The sequence below is a fragment of the Triticum dicoccoides genome, chromosome 2B, assembly GCF_002162155.2.
Source record: "Triticum dicoccoides isolate Atlit2015 ecotype Zavitan chromosome 2B, WEW_v2.0, whole genome shotgun sequence".
In the NCBI taxonomy this organism is placed as follows: Eukaryota; Viridiplantae; Streptophyta; class Magnoliopsida; order Poales; family Poaceae; genus Triticum; species Triticum dicoccoides.
In genome coordinates this window covers 627,588,946-627,598,792 of record NC_041383.1, presented here as the reverse complement: position 1 = coordinate 627,598,792, position 9,847 = coordinate 627,588,946, and positions in this window count along the sequence as shown.

The following is a 9,847-nucleotide window of genomic DNA, read 5'->3' as shown; positions in this document are numbered from 1 at the left end:
TAAGAAAAATCCTCAAAAAGTTTCGTTCCATTTGGACTTCGTTTGATATTGGTTTTCTGTAAAGGCAAAAATAAGGAAAAAAATAGCAACTGGCACTAGGCACTAAGTTAGTAGGTTAGTCCCAAAAAATGATATAAAATAGCATAATAATGCATATAAAACATCCTAGATGGATAATATAGTAGCATGAAACAATAAAAATTTATATATATGTTGGAGACGTATCAAGCATCCCCAAGCTTAATTCCCGCCCGTCCTCGAGTAGGTAAATGATAAAAACAGAATTTTTGATGTGGAATGCTACCTAACATGTTAATATAATCTTTCCTTTATGTGGCATGAATATTCAGACCCGTAAGATTCAAAACAAAACTTTAATATTTTCATAAAAACTATAATAATTCAAGCATACTAAAAAGAAATTATGTATTTTCAAAATATCATGGCTAAAGAAAGTTATCCCTAAAAATCATATAGTCTTGTCATGTTCCATCTTCTTAACACAAAGTATTTATAATGCACAACCCCGATGACAAGCCAAGCAAATGGTTCATACTTTTTAACACATTTCAACATTTTCAACTCTCTCGCAGTACATGAGTGTGAGCTATGGATATAACACTATGGGTGGAATAGAATATGATGTTGGAGGTTGTGTGGAGAAGAAAAAAAAGGAAGAAAGTTGTAGCGACCACGATCCTAATGGACCGAAGTCTCTGTGCTTAAGTGTCATCCCTGGATCGGTAATGCTGACACACACAGTACTCGAGGAATTGTAACAGAGTTCAATCACACACTTATTACATCGAGGTCCTCATAAAGAGTATGATTACACAAATAATATGGCTGAAGGCCATCTAAACTAAATAACCATGGAAGCTTCAAAGGTAAATGAGTCCATTAAATCCAACGGCATAGCTAAGTGCACGACAACGACCTATCACACCTTATTTGTCGTCTGAGTAGTCTGCAACATGAGACGTTGCAGCCGTGTAGGTCAGCACATTGAATATGCTGGCAGAGTTACACTGTAAAGCAATGAGTGCAAGAACTATATCTACATGTAATATTTGGCTGGTGGAGGCCCTAAGTTTATGGTTTTGCATAAAGCTAGTTTTTCCCTACAACAAAGGAATATATTTTATTTGAACTACTCCCAAGTTGTTCCAATATTTGAGAAGGTTCCTCCAACTCAAATCCTAATTAAAGAAGTATCATCATTAAACCCAATTCAATTAATTAAAGAGTGATGCGATCAAAAATAATATCCAAATCCAGATATTCAAGATGACCATAACCGGGGACACGGCTAACCATGATTAGTTTATACACTCTACAGAGGTTGCGCACTTTTCCCCACAAGACTCGACCGCATCCATGATCGGAAGATCGAGACTTAGTCTTTCTGAAGCATTAACTCTCTACTCGGGGCAGACCGGTACAACTACTTTCCCCTACATCTGCTAGTCCACCTCTTCGAGAGCTCATGCAACTTACTCAACTATGCTAGAGCCCATAATGGCTTGTGGCTGCACATGGAAGTTTCTAGGCATGAAATATCATATGATCCCTTTGATCCTGGGTGGCGAACCGAGGAAAAATCACACGGGTACTCCGAGGTTTCCCAAATGGACAAACACTGGATTCTCCAGGTGCCCCAACCAATCCACCCAGATGTGTATTAAAGTTGCCACCTTAATGTTATCCAAGATTAATAACTCTCATAACTTCCATGTGAATCATGATCCAATCCCCGTCTACGGGCATGGCTAAGCAATAATAGAGCATAACATATATTCTCGGGGTGATCAAAAGGTATCAGGTTCCTACCTCAAGTGCTACAACCAAACCACATGTTCCCAATCCTACTCATGCAAATATTTGAGGAGCATAACTAATGCATAGTCAAAAGAGTATGATCAAAGTGTAAGTTGCCTTGCTGACGATCTGCAAACTCTAGAGATTCGCAGTAACAAGCTTCGCACTCCGGGTAATCTAGTGTAGACAAACAGTAGCATACATAAGGAATCACTCAAACAAAACAAAGAGAACTCGAGGAAAGATCCAAATAAAACTCGAAACAAACAAACGGATAAACTAAACAGAAAACCAAACCTAACAGCATTGTTTTTATGTGGATAGATCTTAATAGTAGGTACATGTGATTAGCTATGATTTGCAAAAAGAAACAACTCAAACGGAGCTATGAAACTCAAGATACAAACAAAACAAGATTGATTACTAAACTGAACTAAACTCAAATTTTAAATTGTCGAAATCATATTCAAGTTGGTTTACTGAAATAAGAAACCGTTACGTAGATTTAGGCGTTGGTTTCATCTAATTTGAATAAACTAGCTAAAAGTTACGCTAGTTTTAAGATTAGGGGCTAAATCGTGAGAAAACTATTCATGGATAGGTCCTTGGCCGAAAATAAAACTAAAAAGAAAAATCTATAGAACCAAAGTTCGCTAACAGAAACTAATGAACGAAAGTGTTCACTAACAGATCTAAACAAATGAACGTTCACTAATTAAACTAACCTAATAAAATAAACCGATAGAAACCAAAAACTAAAAAAAGGGACGGGTTTCAGCGGTTATACCGGTTCGCGAAATAAAATCGGCGGCGGCGGATCGGATCGCAGCGGCGGTGGCTCCGGCGAGGCTCCGGCTACTCGGGGCGGCGACGGGGTAGTGCGGGCGGTAGTGGCGACGCGGCGGCGGCGCGGGCGGCTTGGCGTCGGCGGCATCGACTATTGAGGAGGAGGGCGACGGCGGGGGTCCGCTTATAAAGGAGGGGGGTTACGGCTTGGCTGAAGGGGTAAGTCGGCGAAGCGGCTCGGTGCTGGCCTCTGGCGAGTCCGGTTCCCGCACGATCGGGGAAGGCGGCGGCGACTCGGGCCAGCTTGGCCTTCGGCCCAGTTCGGTCCGTAAACTTTTTTTTAAATCAATTTCCGCGAGAAAATCCTAAATAAATAAAAATAAACTTCTAAAAATTCCAGAAACAATTTTCACGGTGCCTACCTAATATTTGGGACATAATGAACATTTTTCTGGACTAAATGCAATTTTTGAAAATGCATGTTTTTCTCTAATTCAAATAAAATACAAATAAAATAATAATTTGATTTTAAAATTTCTTCTCCAATATTTCTCTTATGTTGAAGAAGTCATTTTATCTTCTCTCATTTATTTTTTTATTGTTGGAAATAATTGGAGAGAAATTATTAAAAATCAAATTGTTCCTCTTTTCAAATTTGAAATAAATTCAAACATGAAAATATTATGAAACCTCCAACTCTCTCCTTGGGTCCTTGAGTTGCTTAAGATTTCTAGGATCACAACCAAAATGAAAACAAAATATGATATGCATATGATGATCTATGTATAACATCAAATTGAAAATTGGGATGTTACAAACCTAACCCCCTTAAGATGAATCTTGCCCTCGAGATTCGGGTTGGTCAGCAAAAAGGTTTGGGTGGTCCTTGTGGAGGTCTTCTTCTCGCTTCCAGGTGGCTTCCTCCTCGGTATGATGGCTCCACTAAACTTTGCAAAACTTGATCACCTTGCTGCGAGTAACTCGGCTGGAAAACTCAAGAATCTTGACTGGCTTCTCTTCATAGGTCAGATCACTATCCAACTTAATTGCTTCCAGTGGCACTGTATCTCTTAGAGGAATGTCGGCCATCTCTGCGTGGCACTTCTTCAACTGGGAAACGTGAAACACATCGTGAACTCCTGACAATCCTTCGGGTAATTCCAACTTGTATGCAACTTGTCCCACGCGTTCCAAAACTCTGTATGGTCCGACAAAACGTGGTGCTAGCTTTCCCTTGACTCCAAATCATTTGACTCCTTGAAGCGGGGATACCCGAAGATATGCTCTGTCTCTGACTTCATAGGCTACCTCCTTGCGTTTAGTATCCGCATAACTCCTCTGCCTGGTCTGGCTACCTTGAGTCTGTCGGATCAACTTAACCTTCTCCTCAGAATCTCTGATTAAGTCTGGTACGAACAACTATCGATCTCCAACTTCATCCCACGATAACAGTGTCCTGCACCTCGTTTCGTACAAGGCTTTGAAAGGGGTCATCTTCAAACTGGCTTGATAACTGTTGCTGTAGGAGAACTCTACATAGGGAAAATTATCATCCCAACTAGATCCATAATCTAGTGCACAAGATCTCAACATGTCCTCCAGAATCTGATTGACTCTCTCGGTCTTTCCATCTATCTATGGATGAAAGGTTGTACTGAACTCTAGCCTGGTACCCAAAGTTTCATGCAACTGATTCCAAAACTTTGAAGTAAACTGTGTTCCTCTATCTGATACGATGGTCCTCGGAACTCCATGCAAACATACGATCCTGGTCATGTATATCTTTGCCAACTTAGCACTCGTATAAGTTGTCTTCACCGGGATGAAATGGGCTACTTTTGGCAAGTGATCAACTAGAACCCAGATAGAGTCATAGCCTGAACAAGTCCTCGGTAATCCAGTGATATAATCAATGCCACGTTTATCCCACTTCCATTCAGGTATCGGCAACGGCTGTAGCAATCCTGCTAGTTTCTGATGCTCTGCCTTAACTCTCTGACATACATCACATACTGCTACGTACTCAGCAATATCCTTCTTCATTCCTGTCCACCAGAAACTTTCCTTCAAATCCAGATACATCTTAGTGTTGCATGGGTGAATCGAGTAAGGTGAATCATTAGCCTCCTGAAGAATCAACCTCGTGATCTCAAGGTCATTAGGCACATATATATACGATCTTCAAACCATAAGGTGTCGTTCTCATCCTCACGAAATCCTTTAGCCTTTCCTTTACTCATCCTTTCCTTTATGTCAGCAATCTCCTTATCTATCTTCTAGGCTTCTCTGATCTTACCCAACAAAGTGGACTGAATTTCCAATGTTGCAACATAACCTCTCGGAACTATCTCCAAGCGTAGCTCTCGATGGTCATCTGCCAACTCCTTAGGTAATCCTACGGTTATGAGCGTGTTAACATAACTCTTGCGGCTCAAAGCATCTGCTACGACATTGGCCTTCTCTCGGTGATAATGCAATCTCATATCATAATCCTTTATGAGCTCCAACCATCTCCTTTGCCTATGGTTCAACTCCTTCTGCGTGAAGATGTACTTCAAACTCTTATGATCCATATGTACATCACAACGGTTTCTGATGAGAAAATGTCTCCATGTCTTGAGAGAATGCACTATGGCTGCTAACTCCAAATCATGCGTAGCATAATTCAACTCATGAGGTCGAAGCTATCATGAGGCATATGAAACAACTCTTTCATCCTGCATAAGCACTCCTCCAAGTCCTCGACATGAAGCGTCGCAATACACTTGGAAATCCTTGCGTATGTCTGGGAGAATCATCACTGGGGTTGTAACCAAACGTTTCTTCAACTCCTGAAAACTGGCCTCACAATCCTTAGTCCATTTAAAATTGGTGTCCTTCTTCAGTAACTCCGTCATGGGCTTCGCAATCTTGGAAAAATTCTCAATAAATCTTCGGTAATAACCTGTGAGTCCAAGAAAACTTCTGATCTCTCCCACGAAGGTGGGTGCCAACCATTTAGTGACAGAAGCAACCTTGGTAGGGTCTACTGCTATTCCTTCTCCGAATATAACATGTCCAAGAAATCCAACTTCCTTCAACCAAAACTCACATTTGCTGAACTTGGCATACAACTGATGTTCCCTAAGCTTCTCATGAACAAAATGTAAATGTTCCTCATGCTCTTATTCATTCTTTGAGTAAACCAAAATGTCATCAATGAACACCATGACGAACTCATCCAAAAACTCCATGAACACCTTGTTCATCGTACTCATGAAATAGGCAGGGGCATTAGTCAAACCAAATGACATAACTGTATACTCATATAGCCCATACCTCATGGTAAAAGTTGTCTTAGGTATATCCTGCTCTCAGATCTTCAACTGGTGATAACCTGATCGAAGATCGGTCTTGGAGAAAACTTTAGCTCCTTGCAGCTGGTCAAACAAATCATTGATCATCGGCAGAGGGTATTTATTCTTGGTCGTCACCTCATTCAGCGCACGATAATCAACAACCATCGTCAAAGATCCACCCTTCTTCACCACTAGAAGCACTAGGGCTCCCCAAGGTGATGAAATTTGTCGAATGTAACCTTTCTCCAATAACTCCTTAATCTGCTTCTTAATTTCTTCCAAATCATTTGCGGGCATCCGATACGGTTTCTTTGATATTGGTCTGGTGCCTGGCAATAACTCAATCAAAAACTCAATGTCTCGATCTGGTGGCATGTCTAGTAACTCCTCTGGAAATACATCAGGATAATCCTTCACCACTGGTACTTCCTCCTGAAAAACTCCTGATAAGGAATTCACCTGAGTCCTCCTCGGCAGATGCCTAGACACATACTTGATCCTCTTTCCTTCCGGGGTGGTGAGAAGAATTGATTTACTGGCGCAATCAATGTTTCCCTCATACTTGGATAGCCAATCCATGCCTAGTATCACATCCAATCCTTGTGACTCCAGGACAATCAGGTCGGTGGGGAAAACATGTCTACCTATGGTTACTAGCAACTGATAGCATCCCCTACTAGCCATATACTTCGCTCCTAGGGAACTTACTAACATAGGTGACTTAAGGGCTACTGTTGGCAACTTATACTTATCCACAAATCCCCTTGATATGAATGAATGAGATGCACCAGTATCGAAAAGAACAAGTGTTGTAAATGCATTAATCAAAAACTTACCGACAACTGCATCGGGCTGCTCCTCAATCTCCTCCACACTGACGTGGTTCACCCGACCTTTGGTGAAGGGGTTGCGCTTCTTTGCAGAACTTCCATTGCCATTTCCATTCTTTGCTTCAGGACATTCAGTGGCATAATGTCCAGTCCTCCCGCACTTGAAACATGTAATGTGACTCAGATCCCTCTTGGCTGGTGTTGTGGGGTTGGAGCGGTTCTAGTTGTTGCTTCCTCCATTCCCATTGCCATTCTTGGGGCCACTGTGGTTGTTCGAACTTCCTCCATTGTGCGTATGTCCTCCATGGTTATGGCCTCCATGGTTGTGAGTATGTCCTCCTGATGACTCACAAGTGTAGGGGATCTATCATAGTCCTTTCGATAAGTAAGAGTGTCAAACCCAATGAGGAGCAGAAGGAAATGACAAGCGGTTTTCAGTAAGGTTTTCTCTGCAAGCACTGAAATTATCGGTAACAGATAGTTTTGTGATAAGGTAATTTGTAACAGATAACAAGTAACAAGAGTAAATAAAGTGCAGCAAGATGGCCCAATCCTTTTTGTAGCAAAGGACAAGCCTGGACAAATTCTTATATAGAGAAAAGCGCTCCCGAGGACACATGGGAATTATCGTCAAGCTAGTTTTCATCACGCTCATATGATTCACGTTCATTACTTTGATAATTTGATATGTGGGTGGACAGGTGCTTGGGTACTGCCCTTTCTTGGACAAGCGTCCCACTTATGATTAACCCCTATTGCGAGCATCTGCAACTACAAAAGAAGTATTAAGGTAAACCTAACCATAGCATGAAACATATGGATCCAAATCAGCCCCTTACGAAGCAACGCATAAACTAGGGTTTAAGCTTCTGTCACTCTAGCAACCCATAATCTACTTATTACTTCCCAATGCCTTCCTCTAGGCCCAAACAATGGTGAAGTGTCATGTAGTCGACGTTCACATAACACCACTAGAGGAGAGACAGCATACGTCTTATCAAAATATCGAACGAATACCAAATTTACATGACTACTTATAGCAAGACTTCACCCATATCCTCAGGAACAAACATAACTACTCACAAATCATATTCATGTTCATAATCAAAGGGGTATTAATATGCATATAGGATCTGAACATATGATCTTCCACCAAATAAACCAACTAGCATCAACTACAAGGAGTAATCAACACTACTAGTGACCCACACGTACCAATATGAGGCTTTGGGACAAAGATTGAATACAAGAGATGAACTAGGGTTTGAGAGGAGATGGTGCTGGTGAAGATGTTGATGAAGATTGACCCCCTCCCGAAGAGAGGATCGATGGTGATGATGATGGTGATGGTTTCCCCCTCTCGGAGATGTTTCCTTGGCAGAGTAGCTCCGCAGGAGCCCTAGATTGGTTCCGCCAAGGTTCCGCCTCGTGGCGGCGGTATTTCGTCCCGAAAGCTTTCTTATGATTTTTTCCAGGGTAAAAGACTTCATATAGCAGAAGATGGTCACCGAAAGGCTGCCAGGGGGCCCATGAGGCAGGGGGCGTGCCCCCACCCTCGTGGACGGTGGGTGGCCCCGCTCTGGTATTTCTTCCGCTCAGTATTTTTATTAATTCCAAAAATGACTTTCGTGGAGTTTCATGACTTTTGGATTTGTGCAGAATAGGTCTCTAATATTTGCTCCTTTTCCAGCCCAGAATTCCAGCTGCCGGCATTCTCCCTCTTCATGTAAACCTTATAAAATAAGAGAGAATATCCATAAGTATTGTGACGCAACGTGTAATAACAGCCCATAATGCAATAAATATCGATATAAAAGCATGATGCAAAATGGACGTATCAACTCCCCCAAGCTTAGACCTCGCTTGTCCTCAAGCGGAAGCCGATATCGAAAAATGTGTCCACATGTTTAGAGATAGAGGTGTCAATAAAAATAAAATACAGACATGAGGGCATCATGATCATTCTTATAACAGCAACATATATATATATATATATATATATATATATATATTGTCACATGATTTATTACGCTCAAGTAACAATCTATTCACAGTGTCAATATGAATCAGAAACTTCATTGAGAACCAACAACCATGATCTCAGTCATTGAAGCAATTGCAATTTGTCATAACATCGGAAAGAGTCAACATAAGAGCTTTTCAGCAAGTCCACATAGTCAACTATCATTTAGTCTTTCACAATTGCTAACACTCACGCATTACTTATGGGTATGAAGTTTTAATCGGACACAAAGAAAGATAGGGTCTTATAGTGTTGCCTCCCAACCTTTCACCTCAAGGGTAATGTCAACAATAATAGTTCATGCTAACTTACATCCAATTGGATATATATATCAGGACCTTTCCAACACGAGTGCTTGCCAAAGGATAAAATGTAAAAAGGAAAGGTGAAGATCACCATGACTCTTGCATAATGCATAAGACGAAAGTAAAAGATAGGCCCTTCGCAAAGGGAAGCAGAGGTTGTCATGTGCTTTTATGGTTGGATGCATGAAATCTTAATGCAAAAGAACGTCACTTTATATTGTCACTTATGATATGGACCTTTATTATGCAGTCTATCGCTTTTATTGCTTCCATATCACAAGATCGTATAAAGCTTATTTTCTCCACACTAATAAGTCATACATATTTAGAGAGCAATTTTTATTGCATGCAACATGACAACTTACTTGAAGGATCTTACTCTATCCATAGGTAGATATGGTGGACTCTCATGGCAAACTGGGTTTAAGGATATTTGGAAGCACAAGTAGTATCTCTACTTGGCACAAGGAATTTGGCTAGCATGAGGGGGAAAGCAAGCTCAACATGTTGGATGATCCATGAAAATATACTTTATTTCGGATATAAGAAAACATAACCCATTACATTGTCTTCCTTGTCCAACATCAACTCTTTAGCATGTCATATTTTAATGAGTTCTCACAATCATAAAAGATGTCCAATATAGTATATTTATATGTGAGAACCTCTCTTTCTTCAATGATGACCAAAACTATGCTGGTCAACTCAACGATTTTTATTCATCATACTCTTTATATGTGAAGTCAT